At 43.6% G+C, this 19,172-nt stretch overlaps 1 long non-coding RNA gene and 1 other non-coding gene across 3 annotated transcripts; both read left to right on the top strand.

Moving 5' to 3' along the window:
- Window positions 1-296: 296 nt before the first annotated feature.
- On the top strand, window positions 297-2,335 carry LOC136353771 (uncharacterized). Its single transcript, XR_010737190.1, has 2 exons — window positions 297-377; window positions 1,558-2,335. It is a non-coding gene; the product is annotated as an uncharacterized lncRNA (long non-coding RNA).
- Window positions 2,336-9,138: 6,803 nt separating this feature from the next.
- On the top strand, window positions 9,139-10,477 carry LOC107278346 (uncharacterized). 2 transcript variants are annotated; one of them, XR_003238869.2, is made up of 3 exons: window positions 9,139-9,257; window positions 9,377-9,774; window positions 9,892-10,477. It is a non-coding gene; the product is annotated as an uncharacterized protein (transcript). The 2 variants fall into 2 exon arrangements; XR_001540477.3 differs by lacking the exon at window positions 9,139-9,257 and having other exon boundaries at window positions 9,328-9,774.
- Window positions 10,478-19,172: the final 8,695 nt, after the last annotated feature.

Genomic DNA, 19,172 nt, shown 5'->3' with positions numbered 1-19,172 from the left:
CCAACTCCAGAGAAATACTAAAGGGGATCCAACTCCAGGAGAAGGTCGGGGGCCAAATGAGCCAGCTAGGGTTCAGACGAACCATGAACTGCTCCATTTAGCCCGATCTTTTGCAGGCAGTTACTACCGACCTCCCAATAACGGTTGTGACTGTTTCCGACGCTCCAACCGTCATCAGGAGAACAGATGGTAAGAGGAGAGATGGAGGATCTCCACACTCCCAAGGCACCTCCACCTATAAATACCCTTCTCTTCCCTCATTCACAACACACCAAGCATGAGCTTATAATTATAAGAGGCTCTATTGTATCTTTTTATGTACATTAAAATAAGGAGAGAGTAAGGAAGAAAGAGTCGGAGGAATTCCAGAGTATTCGGTACTTTCCTCTTTACCTTTTGTACCTTCTCAATTACTCTGCTTTAATTGATATTATCTTTATCGAGTAATTGAGATTTGTTTTGTGAGGATTATCTCTTAGCTAGTTTCTATTAGCATACTGGATCATTGATCACTATTGTTCATTAATAGATAGTGATTACTTTAGTGTTTACTTAACGCTAGAGTAGTAATTAATTGCATAGATACAGTGTGTAGGTTGTTAATTACTAGCGATTGCTGCGTATCGCACCATTTGTTAGAGGTTGGTATAGAGGTGGTAACAGCCCTTAAGATCACCGTAGTCCTCCCTATCCGGGTACGGAGTAAAGCGCAATCTTGTAGCGGTGAGCAAGCCAGCGCCTAAAGTATTGCGATATGATTAAATTTAAGCTTTCTGTAGACACTGTTCCTTACTGGTAAATCCTCTCAATCCTTTGCCATTTTTTGCTTTGTGTCCTTGGATGATATTGAAGAGGAGATGAACACACACGTTCCCTGTGAAAATTCGATACCTTGGAATACTCCTTGGTGAAGTGCTATAGCGGTATGTCCGTGCGCTTGCGGATTTTATCCGTGACCATAAGAAATACTCCCTCCGTCCTAGAATATAAGAAGTTTTAGGGTTGGACACGGTTATTAAGAAAGTAGGTAGAAGTGAGTAGTGGAGGGTTGTAATTGGATGAGTAGTGGAGGTATGTGAGAAAAGTGAATGGTGGAGGGTTGTGATTGGTTGGGAAGAGAATGTTGGTGGAGAAGTTGTTATATTTTAGGACAAATTCTGAGGGCTAAAAGTTGTTATATTTTGGGACGGAGGGAGTACAAACAAGCATTTCTAGCACCGTTGCCGGGGAACGGTTGTTGTTTATCTCCGAACCTTGTTCACCCTCGTATATTTATAATTTTCTTCGACCTTTACCCCTGCTACTCCTAGAGAAGTATTCCTATAAACACTTCTCTGCCATGGAGCACTTACCAATCTATCAATTATCTGCTCCTAGGGTCAATTTTGCAGCTAAATCCAGATTTATGTCATTTAGCTTTCATGTATTGAATATAAGTAGTAATGGCTTACGATAGGATCGTCCAGCTTCTACATTGTTGACTCCTTCAGCTCGAACCTTTTGCAGCTAAATATTACTATCATTTTTATTTTGAATTAACAAGAATTTTTCATGTAGTTTTATAGTAAGAGGATGGAGATTATTTGGACGAAAGAGGATGGAGATTATTTGGATGTTCCCCAATGCTGCTGCATCTTTATTCCGAAAGAATATGTTATACAAGGCTATGCCTTTATTGTTTCTTAAAAAATTCGGCTGTGCTTTTCTAATCTCTATATGTAGGGTACCAACTACACATTGTACTCCTATATTTGCTGCTATACAACTTCAGTACAGAAACCTTTCGGCCATCACCATTGTACACTGAAGGAGAAATCAGAATTGGCGATGTCAACTTGGATAGCTGACGAGGACGCTGCCCTCCTCTTGTCTGAGTCCATCCGGTTAAACCCATGCGGCTGCACCACCGGCGCCACGGGCACCGGGTACATGTCCGTGACCTCTCCGGCGAACCCCAGCAATGCCGGTGCGCTCGGCGGATCTTCCCTGTGCTTGTGCAGCAGGTGCACCGGCGACGAGCAGCGGCTCCGTGTCAGCGACGCCCCTCTGCTCGGTGTCGTGTCGCCGCTCATCTGTGCTAGGACAGCTGCTCCTCGAAGATTACATGACTGGTCATGATAATGATGAATTTGATGATGAATCAATTTCAAACACAGAAACAACCAAATTGTATGGCCATGAAGAAGTTGTGACCTGGTTTGCTCGGCCATTCAAGGGAAAAAATATTGTTGAAAGTGACCATAGTCCTATACCTAGTTTGCTTGATCCTATTGTCACACTTTTTGCTTGATCCTGTTGTCACACTTTTTGATAGTATGCATGGCAATATATTTAATACACCTGAATTCACTAGTTATGAAAACATGTCAAGTGATATAGAACAACCTAAAACAGATTTGGAGAATTAAGAAGAGCTTGATACTGATTATGAAGATGACCTCATTTAAATGTTCTCATTATGTTTAACTGATTGCTTTGCTCCAACAGCTAAGGAATTTGCGATGACCGTAAGAGGCTTGCCCTTCATTTCATGCAACTTAATTAACACGAATATAAAAGAGACTATGCATACATCAGCATATATCCCACAAACACCAGTAAGACCTATGGAGCTTAGCATAACAGGAAAATGCATAAGTGACAATAATGGAAATAATCCAAAATGTCAATGTACAAGTAGAAATACAACGGTTATGACAACTAGGAGGAAAAAGCTCGAGCAAAGAACATTGGGAATTGGTCCAAATCCCATAACAAAGCAACAAACATAAAATTATTGGGTTAATTGGATCCATGCCACTGCAACTTTGTGAAATTAAAAAATGTCAATACTATTCATCATATTGGCTACATGCCACTGAAATTTTCTAATATTGGAACCATGCCACTCTTATCCCTTTTTCTGTCTCCTCTCTCACACCGTCTCGTTCCCCCTTTTCCATCTCCCACTTCTTTCTCCCTGGCGACTGCAAAAGAAGACGAAGGACAGCGCATCGTCGAGTACGGCAAGGATGGCGGTGACGGCTCCGAGCACTCCCTACCGCCACATGCTGGAGACGCTGCATGGGCTGGGGCGAGCGTTTGAGGCCCGCCGCATCGCCGGCGTCCGGGAGGAGCCACGGCTGCGGGAGCAGGACTTTGGTAACTTCCAGGACGTGGACAAGATGCGGCAGCAACGTCGTCGTCGACAGCGCGCTCGTCGACATGTACTTCAAATGCAGCAGCCCCGAGGACGCGCGCTGGGTGTTCGCGGCGGTGGCTGCGCGGAACATCACCATGTGGACCACTGTCATGTCCGGGCACAGCCAGCATGGGCGCGTCGCGGAGGCGCTGGCGCTGTTCGACCAGATGATGCGGGTGGACAGGCTCCGGCAGAATGACGTCACGTTCCTCACCGTGCTCTCGGCGTGCGCGCACGTCGAGCTTGTCGACCAGGGGGCATTGCATTTTCAGCATGAGGTGGTACAAGTGGATAGTGACACAGTTCGAGGGCCTCGCCAACCTCAGCAATGACGGCGCGCTGGTGATGCAGACCGGCGCCGGCGGGAGGTACAGCCTGCTGGTGCACCACTCGGTGGAGGAGCTGAGGGTGTTCGGCCTCACCGACGACATGATCGAGGACCAGAGGTTCGCCTGGACCCCATCCTCCTCCGTCCTGCTCAATCGCTGGAGATGAGGAAGAAGGGAGGGGATGTGGATGGAAACAGAGACAGCGTGAGAAAAGAGACAGAAGAAGGGACGGGAGTGGCATGGTTCCAATTTTAGAAATTTCTAGTGACATGTAGCCGATATGACGAATAGTAGTGGCATTTTTTTAATTTCGCAAAGTTGCAGTGGCATGGATCCAATTAACCCATTATTATATGGATAAAATAGCTCCAAACATCGCTTTTAAGTTCATAACATTGACCACAACCAATATAATAAGTGATACTATCAACATTGGTATTGTGTAAAGAAGAAGAGATCTGCACAATTAGCAAAATTAGTATATTTTAATATATGTATTTCACAATACCAAACCTATTAAAAAAACATCACGCTGACCTTCTTCCATTACGATCCATGCATTTAATTGCAACACCAATAGAAGGAAGCATCATCAAGGTGGTTAGAGCACTCGTCAAAATAGATAATGAAGAAGAACTAACATTAAACCATTTTAGCAAAATTCCAGCTCCAGCTTGCTCAAGTATTTGAGTGTAGTAGAGAATGCCACTAATTCCAGCAAGCTACAAATAAAATGGTAAATAGAAAATCTCATAAATTACCCACACAAACATTTACTTAAAACCATCAATGTGGTACATTAAATATTTTATATGACATATATTTACCTGTTGAAGAATTTGCATTGTGACACCGACAATCAATCCCTGCTTTACCCATGGTTGTAAAAGATCAAACCAACTTTGTCCTTTAGTAGACAAGTTGGATTTGGATGGATGCACCATTGCAAGTTGGATTTGGATGGATGCACCATTGCAGGTCCAATAGAATGGTGAAAAGAAGGTGTGCTAACCAAACCTGTTGCCAGGGCAATATGGCCAGCTTGAAGAATATCACCTTGCAGAAAAATCTGTTGGAAGTCATCTTTTGTTTGCCCAAACACATTCTCTCTTTTAACAAATTTCCAAGCCATATGCCATCCCCATTAACCCATGCACCCTCTATTCCTTCCATATAAGATCCATGGTGAAATAGAAGTAGATGCCCGCCTCGAGAGAAGAATATTAGAGACATTGTTGGGCCTTTAGCCTGCCAGTCAACTTCAGCCTAAGATGTGCCCGTCAAACCACTCGAAGGCGGAGACCAAATGTATTACACATTCAGGAGACTTGACAAAATGGATAAAGATCTACAACATCTCACATCTTCTTAACTCATACTCATGTGAATCACCTTGTGTAACCATTTTTATACATGTGATTCACTACACAATCCGCATGTGATGGAAAAATATGTAATGCAAACCACATGTGTAGTAGAAACCTAGAAACTGATATTGGATCGAAAAATGGATATATGATATTCGTACATGTCACCATGAGTAAAAGTTTAACTCCTAATAAAAATTTTACTCATGAGTAAATTTGCGAGTAAAATTTTTACTCATAATGACATGGATAAATCTCAAACGTCTATTTTTTTGAGCTAACAGCAGTAGTTTTTAGATTTCCACTATGCATATAATTTACACTGCATATTTTCCCTCGTGTAACAATGGACAGTGGAGTAAAAACATAACTACTGTTTTTAATGATTCAATTCTATCATGCTACGTCGTGGTCAATAGACCTCTCCATTTTATGTACTCATGTCTATCAGTAAAAAAATAACTATTGATATTTCATCCGTGGTAAAAAAAATTGCTATCCACATATTACAATAATTGAAATTTTATATACATATATTCACTTGTATATATAATCATGGGAGATGCGTATTGTTTTCCTCCTACGTTATGTAGTTTCTTACCCACGGGAGATTTTTTTTTAATGGTTGATATGGATGATTGAATGTAAAAATAATATGCATCATAATCTTGATTATATGTGTTAATATGCACGTAAAAGGAACATGATACTCGTATTTTTAATGACTGAACATTTTTACACATATTTTTCAATATGGAATGATTAAGCAATTTTATTACTAACTAAAATAACTACAAAAATTGATGTAATAAAAATATTACTGCAAACAAATTGAGAGTAATGTAAAATATTTACAGGAGTGAAAAATTTACTGATACTCCTAGTATTATCGAGCCCTGACTTTGCTCAGCAAAAATTTTACTACATGCAAAGATAGCGACATGAGTAACTTTTTTACTCAGTAATTTTTTTACTTGTGGTGGGAACCGATATATCAAGAAAAAGGGCCCTAGGGAGGCCACGTGGAGACCGGAAGAAGGAAGTACTTTGGCACGTCAATGAGGAAAAACCAAAAAAACAGAAATGCGATGCTCTGTGAGGTAGTCAGTAATTTTTTAACTCGAGATAGGAGGGGTGGGAACAAAACAGAGGAGAGAGATAGGAGGTGGACTAGTTAGGCCTCTCACAGTGCACCGAGCTGGCGCGGATTCTAGTTGCGGCAGCTCGGATTTTCGCCGACGTGGAGCAAGCGCCCGCGCCTAAACTAGGTTTCTCGTCCCCCAACAGAGCAGCGCAGAACCTCGCCAAAACGAGGGCACGCAGCGAGGAGAAGAGGCGGGTCGCGCACGCTGTGGGTGGCGTAGCCTCGCACGCGCGTGCCCTAGCGCCCAAAATCCCCTCACGCGGCAGCAAAATTCCCGATTCGCCCTCCCAAAATCCCCTCCCGCCATAGCATTCTTTCTCCCGCCACAGATCGGATTGATAGAGAAAAGCAAGAAAATCTTGGGGATTGGAAGAGAAGAACAGATCGGATTCAACAAGATGAAAAAGAAAAAGAAAGCAAAATCATCACAGAAGGCGGCGCATCCCAGCCACGACGACGAGCCGGCAAACATTGCGCCGGCGCCTCCCGGGGACGCTTCCCGCGTGCGTCGGTCGCCGCGGCGTCAGCGCCCTTGTCCACCAGCTCCACCACGCTGAGGCCGCACCGCCGCGGCGTGGGAGGCGAGGAGGTGTGTCGGCGCAGTCGACTGCGAGGCCGGATCTACACCTCCTCCTCCCCCTCCTTCTCCTCCTCCTCCTCCTCGCTACCACCCGCTGCCGGACCGGGAGGAAGAGCGGTGGCGTGGGTGGTGGTGGCCGGCACCGCCGCAGTAGCCGGGGATGCCTCCCGCCGCCCTAGCCGCCACCACTGACGGGAAAGGCAGATCCATCTGCCGCGCGCGTGGATCGTCGGGAAAGGTGGGGGGACAGAGAGGGAAGGGAAGGAGGTGCGGCGCGGAAGGAGAAACGGAGTGGGAGGAGAAGTGGAGCGGCGGCGCGGGAGGAGAAGTGGAGTGGCAGCGTGGGAGGAGAAGCGGCGTGGGCGCGTGGCGCGGTCGATGGGAGGAAGGCGATGGCGATGGAGTCAAGGAGGAGAAGACGAGGCGCTGAAGGAGACGAGGAGAGAGCAATGGAGATGAAGCGCTCGAGGAGAGGTCGAGAAGGTAGTTAGGGAACAAATTTGGTGCCGCTGTGCGTGTCCACGCGTTGGGATAACGCCCATTGTGGGCTTGGTTTCCTTCCAGAGTAGCTCTATCCAATTAAACCACACAACTAGGGGTGCTTGCACTGTGGGGTGAGTGTCTATAGACCAATTTTTTGGGCTAGAGGTATGGGCCCCATAGCTTGCACTGTGAGTGGCCTTAGAGAAAATGGAAAACCAGGAGAAGGAGCGCTCAGAGGCGCGCTACTAATTCCGTAGCGCCAAGCGCTAATGTGTGTGTGTGTATATATATATATATATATATATATATATATATATATATATATATATATATATATATATATATATATATATATATATATATATATATATATATATATATATATATATATATATATATACACGGGTATAGAAATAGAATAGTTATTCTATACCCCCCTCCCTCCAACCCACCTCCCCTCCCTCCAAGAGGGCAAACCCCCTCTCCTACCTCGATCAAAGGTCCCCCAAGTTGGTCAAACTCGCATGTGACTTTCCCCACCACCTCCACTCTTCTCAGCTCTCGTCTCCAAACAACGTAGTAATGTGATGTTCATCGTGCAGTAACACCATGTATTACTTGTAGTAATAATATTAAAATATAGTCATAATATAGTCATGTCGGATCTACTTTTGGTAAGCACTTTTTTTCTAACATCATGGTGCAAACCGTTTTTAAAAGTAGTACATGATGTGAAAGATATTACCCTTTAAAGATTGTTTTTTCTTAAATTTAACTCTCTACAAGCAGTAATACTATATCATATGTATTACTATTGTCTGCTATGTGTTACTGCAATCACATCATACCATTACTACATGATGTAGTAACGATTATAAGTTTTACAGAAACATGTTACTGCGATTTATTGATAACGTTACTGCAAGAATGTGTATAGTAAGAAAAGAAGTGCAATATTATGGAGAGAGGGGAATTGGCTCAGTTTAACGTGTAGTAACGTTCTATATGTTCTACAGTAACAAACAAAGTGTTTTACTGCAGTTCTTGGATAGTGTTACTACATAAACATGCAGTAATATGTAACTGTCAGGTGGTAACGTGTATAAGCCGTGCAGTAACACTTCTACTTTCGTGCAGTAACAAGTATATGGTTAGCATGTGAGACTTTGAACCCATATATTTTTTGTTTCAATTTCTGATTTACTGCAATTCACCGCAATATTACCGTCAAAAGTACAGTAACGTCGTATACGTTCATGCAATAACACTATATTGGAGGGAGAAGACCGGTTTTCTTGAGAAGAGGGAGGAAGAACTGTTTCTCGAGGAGGAGAGTAAGTAGATGCATTTTGAAGTTCTACACTCCATATGCAGTAACACTATAGCATCATTGTGAAAATGGTTTTAAAAAATAATACTTATCTTGTGAGATATTGCTTTTCAAATATTGGTTTTTTAAACTTTAACCCTCCACATGCAGTAACAGAATATGTAATTTGCAGTAACAAGGGCACATACACGCAATAACTTAGTTTTACCAAATGTATAAATTTGTTCAAAACACTTCTACATCAATCAGACCTCGCTCAAAGCCACCTACTACTTTTCCTATAGCCCACCTATTCGATTTTCATCTCGTAAAAATGATATAGTAAAACTATAATTATCGTGCAGTAACATAACTATTTAGAAGTGGTAACATGCACCTATTATGTAGTAACACTTCTACTTTTGTGCAGTAACAAGTATATGGTTAGCATGTGAGGCTTTAACCCCATATATTTTGTTTCAATTCCTGATAATCATATTACTTTCTCACAAAATTATTGAAACAAATAGCATCATTAGATGAATTGGTTAGAAGAATTTGCTTTGAACTATGAGATTATGGGTTCCAGTCTTGAATTTAGCAATTTATTTTTTATTTTCCTAGAAAAGAGAAAAAAGAATGTTTGAGGAAGAAAAGAAGGATCGGGAGGGGGTATAGAATATATATATATATATATATATATATATATATATATATATATATATAACTACTACATGGCACCCTAACGTGCCATTTAGCTAAATGGCTCTCCTCACAGCACCCAACCACCCACCATTCCTATCCATAATATTTTAACTCCCCTACCAACCCTCCTACCCACATATCCTGCTCATACTCTTATAAGTAATTTTTTTTCTAATGCGTGTCTATTTATATTAGGTGCTGCTACAGCTGTACCCACCATTCTCATTCTTTTGTTTATGATCCTAATTTTTCGGATCGACGCGTGTTTTTTGGATCAGGCTCCATCCGCGGCGGCGTCCAGTGGGCGGCGATTCCTAGGTGGAGGAAACGGCGACGAGCAGCGGCATCGGGAGGAAGACACTACTGCATACCCTCTACATCGATCCCGTATCCACATGGCGGGTGGCGGTCATGTTTCCGTCTGGCGATGTCCCCAGTGTCGCCGCCGCTGCCAAGGTGCTCGTCCTTGCTGATGGGGATGGGTGGATCTGGAATGGGTTCATCGTTGGAAGACGTCCCACTGTGCCGGTGCTGGTGTGATCCAAGGAGACCACGGACGAACGGCATTGATGGAGACAGGTTTGTTCAGCATCGCCTTCTCGTCTCAACCATCGTCCCCGGATTGGTGGTAGTGCTCGCGAGGCAAGGAGGACACCAGATGCAAACTGTAAATCTGGTTAGAGCAGTCTTCTCTGTTGCATTTTGTGTTGTTCTTTGTTCTTCAGAGCAAATCATTACTTACTTTACTTACTACTAGTGCTTTTTTTGTTGGTTTGGGATCTTGTATTTCGAGGTCTTGATTCGTGGAATGTAAGCAAGGTCTCCCATGCTGGTGGCAGGCGAAGCTTCCTCCTGCCGGTCATGGGCAACACGCCGTCGTCTGCCCGGCCGGCCTCGACCACCTCCTAACGGCCTCGATTGTGACCGCACGCAAGAGGGATGCCCCCAGCTTAGTTACCGCTGGCGCCATGCTGCTGGTACCGGGCCGGACTCCGAATCCGTGGTCTTCGTTGTCGGAGGCAGGCTTTGTCAGTCACCACCATCGGCGGAGCTTCTCCATCGCGTGTAGTTGACGGGCCTGTTGTCCCTCAACTCCTGCTTTCTGCTCATCAAGGGATGGGCAAAGAACGTTTTTGGGTGGGTGTCTGTTGAGCACAGCGTCAAGGCCGGCTGCGACGTCGCCGGGTCACCGGGAAAGCACAGATTGTCACCATTGCAGGCTATCCAGTGCAGGGCGGGGTGCCATTCCTCCTACCAGAACAGAAGAACGTTTATAGTCCCGTTGGTAACCCCCTTTAGTCCCGGTTTGTGTTACCAACCGGGACTAAAGATCGGTGCACTATTTTTTTTTATTTGCATAGCCCTGTTTGCTGCATGGTTGATTATATATATATATATATATATATATATATATATATATATATATATATATATATATATATATATATATATATATATATATATATATATATATATATATATAATATATATATATATATATATATATGTGTGTGTGTATATGTATAAATCATATATTACACACACACATATATAATTTAAAGCACTTAACATTTTATGTGCAAATATGTTACCAAAATATATATTAACACTAAAGTAAATGTGTACATATATAAATATATATATACATGCATATATAGTACAATTCATTTGCTCGGTAGCTATAGCTACGACTTCGACGCCGGCGTTATGTCAGAAGAGGAAGGACCGACGTTATGAATTGTCGATCCGTCGTAGTAGAATTCACCATCGGGATTAAGGACTTCTTCGATAATGAATCCCATCAGTTGTTATTGAACAGCCGTGATAAAATCCTTTTGTGGGAGATTATCCCTCATGTGAATACGCTATCATTCAAAAAATAATGACGTATCAATATATGAAATTAATAAACAACTTAACAAATCGATACGCAATGAAATTTTGAATGGTTTATGTATACGTACATCGAGCTCTCGTGTTGTGCATATTTGGTTTGATAGGCAGTGGGCATACTCGCATACGTAGTAGCCGCATAAGTTAGTTCCCTGGTCCTGCTTTGTACACTACATGAGAAACGATGAGAGATTTAATATACTCTTTATATTAACTGTAATTAGAGATTCAATTCAATATAATTTTGGATCATGCATGTACTCACTGGAAAATGAAACCTCCGTCCAAGTTTTTCTTTCCAAGTCCCGCGGACCAATTGACGGAACCGATCCCAAGCCCTACATATGCAGTTGCAAGCTATGATTAATTAATTATTACCCGAGATCAACATAATAGCAATAGATTCCCCGCGACTTTGGAATAGATGGCATTATATTACCTGTCTATCAGTTTGAAGAGCTTGTCAAAAATCTTCTCCTCTTTATTCATTGAGTCGTACACAGTGACTCTGCATGCGTCCAAGTCGAAGAATAACAGGACCCAGTGGAATCTGGAATATGCGTGAGATGAGATATATATGAAAATATACATGCTATATCTATGGGAACGAAATTTGTTCGAACGACAATAAAAACTCACTCTGTGTTGTACGGCAGTAGTATGTACGTCTTGAAATGCTGCTGCGCTAGGAGATGGACGAGATTGTCCTCTGTGTCTTTCTCGTACTTGTCGATCATTTCGGTGTTGATTTTCTGAGGGTCGATGAACCCAGTATCGTAGACCCTCCGCCGTCGGGCCCTTTGAATCTCCATTCTACAACGATGAAAGGAAAGTATTATTGCTTACATATATGCCAGGAGCTAATTATTGAACGAAACAAATCGAACTCAAAGATACTCACAAAATCCATGCGCTCAAAAGAGAGACATCTTGGGCGTCCAGCTGGTACAGATCGAAGAGATCCTTGAAATGGATCCAGAGAACATCTTCTCCTTGCAAGAAGTCGGGGTTTCTGATCCTCGCTTCGAACATCTCTCTACCCTTGGCGCTCATTTCCATGTACCATTCATGGAATTTGTACATCTGTGTCGGTAGGGACTGCAGCTGTTCAGGTTTGACAAGCGGTTTACCGAGTTCAAACTTGTATGGCACTTCCGCCTTCAGGATTGGTGCGCCTCGAATCAGCTGATCCACAGTTAGACTGGTGTCTGAAATGAATTCCATTATGCCAAAATCTTCGCCGTTCACCAACGGCTCGACCTCTTGGTTTGGTTGTTCTCCAAGCCGAGGGATTGGTTTGGACTTCTTGTGATAGGCTCTCTGAAGTGTTCGATCATAGTCCGATATCTGTAACGCCTCCTTGTTTGTTGTGGACATTCCCTTGAAGAAGTTCTTCACGTTCGGGTCAATAGGTATCTTCTTTTCAGGACTCCGAGGCTTGAGTTGCCTCTTCACTTCTCCTGCCACATAAGCATCAAGCTCCTCTTGACTGCAATTGTACGGTGGCTCCTTGTTTTTTGTGGCGTCAACTTTCACCTTCTTCGTTGCCCTTGTGCGGGCAGGCGGTGGAGCTTGGCGAGACCTTGTCTTGGGAGGTGCAGGTAGACACGGTGGAGGTGGAGGAGCGGAGGAGCCAGAGGAGCCGGAGGAGATGGTGCAGGAGGAGGTGGCGGAGGAGCCGGAGGAGATGGTGCAGGAGGACGTGGCAGAGGAACCGGAGGAGATGGCGGAGCCGGAGGAGATGGTGCACGAGATGCCACTTGTCGCCTAGGGAGGATGATGTACCGCTTGCGCCATAGTATAATGGCGTGGCTTGTGTCTCGTAGATGTGTCTCACCATCTCCTCCTGGGTAGTCCAACTCGAGGTCCTCGTACACGGCTTCCACCAGCTCAACTTCGACCCTCGAGTATCCTGCTGGAATCGGCCTGAAGTGGTAAGTCCCGGAAGGGTCCGTTGGGATGGCCATTCCCGACGCCACCTTCACGTGATGAGAGGTTATCTATTAGTAATCATCCTAAGCAGCAACTTGCGGAATGTACAAGTCAAAAATCATCAAACTATGAGCATACCTTGATTGATAAGTTCTTGAAGGGAATATGCAGCTCACATGGTGTCCGCTGCGTGATCTCATCAACGGGGCAGGTGGTTTCGTCCTGGGTTTGCATGATGTCCATGCTCTGTGATCCGACCTGCCCCATTGAGGCGCAACTGCTACGATTGCCTGATGGGCTGACCATTCCAGGATGAATGTACGGCTGGGGATCCTGGGACCGATGTGCAGCCATACGTTCATCCACCTTCCTTGCCACCTCCTCTTGCATGCTGAGCTCGTAGCTTGATACCCTGTACTCAAGATCTGCAATCTTCGCCTCGGTATCCCCCTTGCTCCTCATTTGACTCCTGTACGTGTGGATGTCCTCCTTAAATCCAATCTTCCAGGGAATCACGCCTTTCCCTCGTGTTCGTCCTGGATGCTCGGGAGTCTGTAGGGCGAGTGACAGCTCATCCTTCTCTCTGTCGAGTCGGAATGTGCCCTGAGAAGAGGCTACCACTGCATCCGTTAGTCGACTGACAGCCTTGTGTATCTGATCGCTGAAGACAAGGGAGCCATCAACTGGGTTAAGCGTTCCACCGTGAGTATAGTACCAAAACTTCGATCGATCCGGCCATTTAGCGGTGGCCGGTTCGATACCCCTCTCAATCAAACTTGCCTCCATCTCCTCCCACTTCGGTATTGCGACGCTATATCCGCCTGACCCCAAGTGGTGATGGTACTTCTTCTTGGCGGCATTTTCTTTGTTTTTGGCCATCATTGCTTGCCCTTGTTGCCCTGTCTTATAAGCAACGAACTCGTCCCAATGATCCCTTAGCTTTGGGAATACGTCGAAGTTCGGTGTTAGTCCCTTCAGGATGTATTTCTTGTAGAGATCTCCCTTGAAGCTCTGGAACTGTTCTGCCATTTTCTTCAGAGTTCACTGTTTCACTATGTTCTCCGTACCCGTAGGTAGCGTGAACGTCTCGAGCATTGTGGTCCACAGCATCTCTTTCTCTGAGTCCGGGACAAAGCTGTCATTATCCCTGCGTGCCCTTGTTCTGTGCCAGTACACCGTACTGACAGGCACGTTGTCCCTCACAACCCAACCGCTGTGGCGTACAAAATTCTTGACTGCTTCTGCCGGGGCACTAGGTCGGCCGTCTTCGTCCACCTCAGTTATGATGTGCCGACCCTCTATGTTCTTCGCGGCACCTCGTTGTCCGCGTGCCCTCTTCTGTCCAGCGGAGGGATGACATCCACTAGCCTCCTCCTCATCGTTCCCCTCTGCATCCCTCTCCACGTTCCCCTCCTCGTTCAAGTACTGGTTTGGATCCTCGTTCCCCTCTTTTTCGTTCCAGTATTGGCTGCTTCCCTCTGCGATTGTATTGTATAGTATCTGTTCCTCATCGCGATCAGCCATCTGTGCATACAAAAAATATTTGTTAGGTATATAGGATGTATTTGCTAACCGTAATATTAAAATTCTACTAATCTTATATTAAATCTCTAATAATCTTATATTAAATCACTACTAATCTCATATTAAAATTGTAATAATCATATATATATATGCTAAGTATAACAATCTTATATTAAATCGCTACTAATCTTATATTAAATCTCTACTAATCTCATATTAAATCACTACTAATATTATATTAAAATTGTAATAATCATATATATATATATATATGCTAAGTCTAACAATCTTATATTAAATCTCTAACAATCATATATTAAATCTCTAATAATCTTATATTAAAATTGTAATAATCATATATGCTAAGTCTAACAATCTTATATTAAATCGCTACTATTCTCATATTAAAATTGTAATAATCATATATATATGCTAAGTATAACAATCTTATATTAATTTGGTACTAATCTTATATTAAATCTCTACTAATCTCATATTAAATCGCTACTAATCTTATATTAAAATTGTAATAATCATATATATATGCTAAGTCTAACAATTTTATATTAAATCTCTAACAATCATATATGCTAAGTCTAACAAACTTATATTAAATCGGCTACAAATCTTATATTAAAATTGTAATAATCATATATGCTAAGTCTAACAATCTTATATTAAATCTCTAACAATCACTTCTTTACATCACTTGCCTGCGTGAATTCCTTCGATGGCTAGCTACCACTTCCGCTTGAGGGACGATGACGACGTCTTCTCTGCAACATTACCAGGAAAATGTATTAGTCTAAACGGGCCAAGTTACATATATAATCATATATGTATTACCAGTAAAATGTATTAGTCTAATCGCGTTTCATTCATGTTCGTAAGCGTTTCATTCACGTTCGTTCGTAACCGTTTCGTTCATATTCGTAAGCGTTTCATTCACGTTCCAAATCATATATTAAAATTGTAATAATCATATATGCTAAGTCTAACAATCTTATATTAAATCTCTAACAATCACTTCTTTACATCACTTGCCTGCGCGAATTCCTTCGATGGCTAGCTACCACTTTGGCTTGAGGGACGACGACGACGTCTTCTCTGCAACATTACTAGGAAAATGTATTAGTCTAAACGCGTTTCATTCACGTTCGTAAGCGATTCATTCACGTTCGTTCGTAACCGTTTCGTTCACGTTCGTAAGTGTTTCATTCACGTTCGTAAGTGTTTCGTTCACGCTCGTTCGCGTTTGTTAATGTTTCGTTCACGTTCGTTTGCGTTCGTTAACGTTTCGTGCACACGAACGTTCGTTCGCGTTCGTTAACGTTTCGTTACCATTCATTCGCGTTCGTTAACGTTTCGTTCACGTTCGTTAAGCGTTCGTTCAAGGTCGTCCACGTATCGTTCACGTTCGTTCACGTTCGGCAATGTTGGGCGCGCGCGGCAGTGGCGTGGCGGCAGCGTGCCACGGCGGCGGCGTGGGGGCCCGGCGGCGTGCGGGCACGTCGGCGGCGTCAGGGCCCGGCGGCGTGGGGGCGCGGCGGCGGCGTGCCGCGACGGCGGCGTGGCGTAGCGGCCCGCCGGCGTGGCGCGGCGGCGTGGCGAGCTCGAGGCGGGGGCGGCGAAGTGGTAGTGGCGACGGCGTCGTCAGCGGCGGCGGCCGCGTCGAAATCGGTCGTCGGCCATGGAGAGAGAGAGATCGAGATCGAGATCGAGAGAGAGAGAAGGGCAGCGGCGGCTCTCACCCAAGAGATGCAGCGGTGGCGTCTGCGGCGGAGGCGGCGAGGACCGCCAAGCGACGGCGAGAGACGACGGCGGCATCGGCGCGGGGTTGCCCTAGGCACGGTTGCGGCGAAGGAGAAGCCGAGATCGAAAAACGTCTAAGTGTTGGTGGAGAAGACGAGGGCGCACCGGGAATATAAATACCCCCGGATCTTTAGTCCCGGTTGGTGAGAACATCCAGGAGTAAAAATATCTTTACTCCCGGTTCGTACGAACAACCGGGACTAAAGAAAAGATCTTTAGTCCCGGTTGTTCGTACGAACCGGGAGTAAAGATATTTTTACTCCCGGATGTTCTCACCAACCGAGACTATAGATCTTTTCCCGCTATTTCCAAATTCGTTTTGAACCCGGTTAGGGTTAAGAACCGGGACTAAAGATAATAGCAGCTGTGTCTTGAATTTCATTGCATATGTGTTTCTAAAATAGTAAATAATGCATTACAATTATTTAAAGTCGAACAATTAATGACAAAACCTTCGAAAAATTATTGTTGTATGTAGTAGAATACGTGGATAATATATAATAAGCACATGAATGATTTAAAATTGTTAAAAATTCTAATAATCATATATAATTAGCATATGCATGATATTAAATTGTTAAAAATTCTAATTAACATATGTAAATAGCACAAGCATGATTTAAAATTAATACAAAATCTAATAATCATATATAATTAGCATATCAAGATATTAAATTATTATTCGCTTTATATTCGTGGAGTATCCAGACGGTACCTTTATACTCTCCAAGCATTCAAACATACTTTCCTTCTCTGCCTTGCTAAGAGTGTAGCTGGCTGGACTCAAGTAATGGCTTCCTTTCTCCTTTGGTTCCGGGTGAAGGTCACCGCGTTGTTCCATATGCTTCAGATCATTACGTGCTTCCAGTGTATCTTTCGACTTTCCATATACACCTAGGAAGCGAAGAAGGTTTACGCAAAGGTTCTTAGTGAGGTGCATCACGTCGATTGCGTGGCGGATGTCCAAGAATTCCCAATAGGGTAACTCTCAAAATATAGAGTTCTTTTTCCACATTGCCGCGTGACCATCTTCGCTCTCTATAGGCGGGCTTCCAGGCCCCTTTCCAAACACTACTTTAAGATCTTTAACCATAGCAAACACTGTTTTCCCGCTGCGATGTTTAGGCTTCGTACGGTGGTCCGCCTTATGTTCAAAGTGCTTGCCTTTCTTCCGTACCGGGTGGTTTGCTGCAAGGAATCGATGATGACCCATGTACACAAGCCTTATTTCTGTTTCATCCATACAGTGAGTGCAAGCGTTGTACCTCTTGTTGGACTGCCCGGATAGGTTGCTAAGTGCAGGCCAATCGTTGATGGTTACGAACAGCAGCGCTCGTAGGTTAAACTCCTCCTGTTTGTCCTCGTCCCACACGGGGACACCTTCCTTCTTCCACAACAGTTTAAGATCTTCGACCAGTGGTCTTAGGTACACATCGATGTCGTTACCAGGTTGCTTGGGGCTTTGAATTATAATCGGCATCATTATGTACTTCCTCTTCATGCATAACCACGGGGGGAGGTTGTAGATACAGATTGTAACAGGCCAAGTGCTATGGCCGCTGCTCATCTCTCCAAAAGGATTCATGCTATCCGTACTTAAACCAAACCGTATGTTTCGTGCGTCCTTTCCAAAATCTTTAAATTTTCTGTCGATGTTTCGCCACTGCGAACCATCGGCGGGGTGTCTCAGTATCCCGTCCTGTTGACGCTCTTCAGCGTGTCATCGCATCATTCTAGCATTCCCCTTGTTCCTGAACAAACGCCTTAGCCGTGGTATTATAGAGAAATACCACATCACCTTAGCAGGAATTCTCTTCTTCGTTAGCTGCCCGTCAACTTCTCCTAGATCATCTTGTCTAATCTTATATCGTAGTGCTTGGCAAACAGGGCATGCTTCTAGGTTCTCGTACTCCTCACCGCGATATAGGATACAATCATTCGGACATGCGTGAATCTTCTGAACTTCTAGTCCTAGAGGGCAGACTATCTTCTTAGCCTCGTACGTTGTCTCAGGCAATTTGTTTCCCTCCGGAAGAATGTTCTTGACGAGTTTCAATAAATCGCCAAATGCCTTGTCACTAACACCATTTTTTTGCCTTCCATTGCAAGAACTCCAGAGTGGTATCCAACTTTTTGTGCCCCTGCTCGCAACCTGGGTACAACGACGTTCTGTGGTCCTCTAACATCTTGTCCAATTTATGGGCCCCCTTTTCACTTTCGCAATCCTCCTTGGCGTCCTGCAACATCTGACCAAGATCATCCGCAACATTGTTACCATCAGTATCCCTTTCCTCCTCGCCCGTTTGATTTCCTTCAAATCCAGCGTACTGAGCAAAGTCCGGAATATTGTCGTCTTCCACTTCATCTTCTTCCATTTCAACACCTTGCTCTCCGTGGGATGTCCAACAATTATAGCTTGGTATGAACCCCGACTCAAACAAGTGGAAATCAATAGTCCTGGATGCAGAATACTCCTTCTGATTCTTACACTTATTGCATGGACAACAAATAAAACCCTTTTGCCTGTTAGCTTCGGCCACTCTCAAAAAATAATGCACGTCGTCAATAAACTCTTTGGACCGCCGGTCAGCGTACATCCATTGCCGATCCATCTACATGACATGAAAAAAAATCGTACACAAATAATTATTCGTAAAATAATGACAGTCATACAATAATTATAAAATAATTACAAACTCTTTCAACAGTCACACAATAATGACATATCATTATTCATACAAAAATTATGAAATATTACACTAAATAATTCTTATTTACTATTTATAAAGTTTTAAACTAATATTAATGTGTCGTACTTATTTTAATTTTTCATTTTAGTTTGTTTTCTATTATTCAAGATTAACTTTCACTATATTTTCCTTCTCAACTATTTTATAAAACCTTCTTTAGCAA

This window comes from Oryza sativa, chromosome 10 (assembly GCF_034140825.1).
Source record: "Oryza sativa Japonica Group chromosome 10, ASM3414082v1".
In the NCBI taxonomy this organism is placed as follows: domain Eukaryota; kingdom Viridiplantae; phylum Streptophyta; class Magnoliopsida; order Poales; family Poaceae; genus Oryza; species Oryza sativa.
This window is presented reverse-complemented; position numbering and strand designations above follow the sequence as displayed.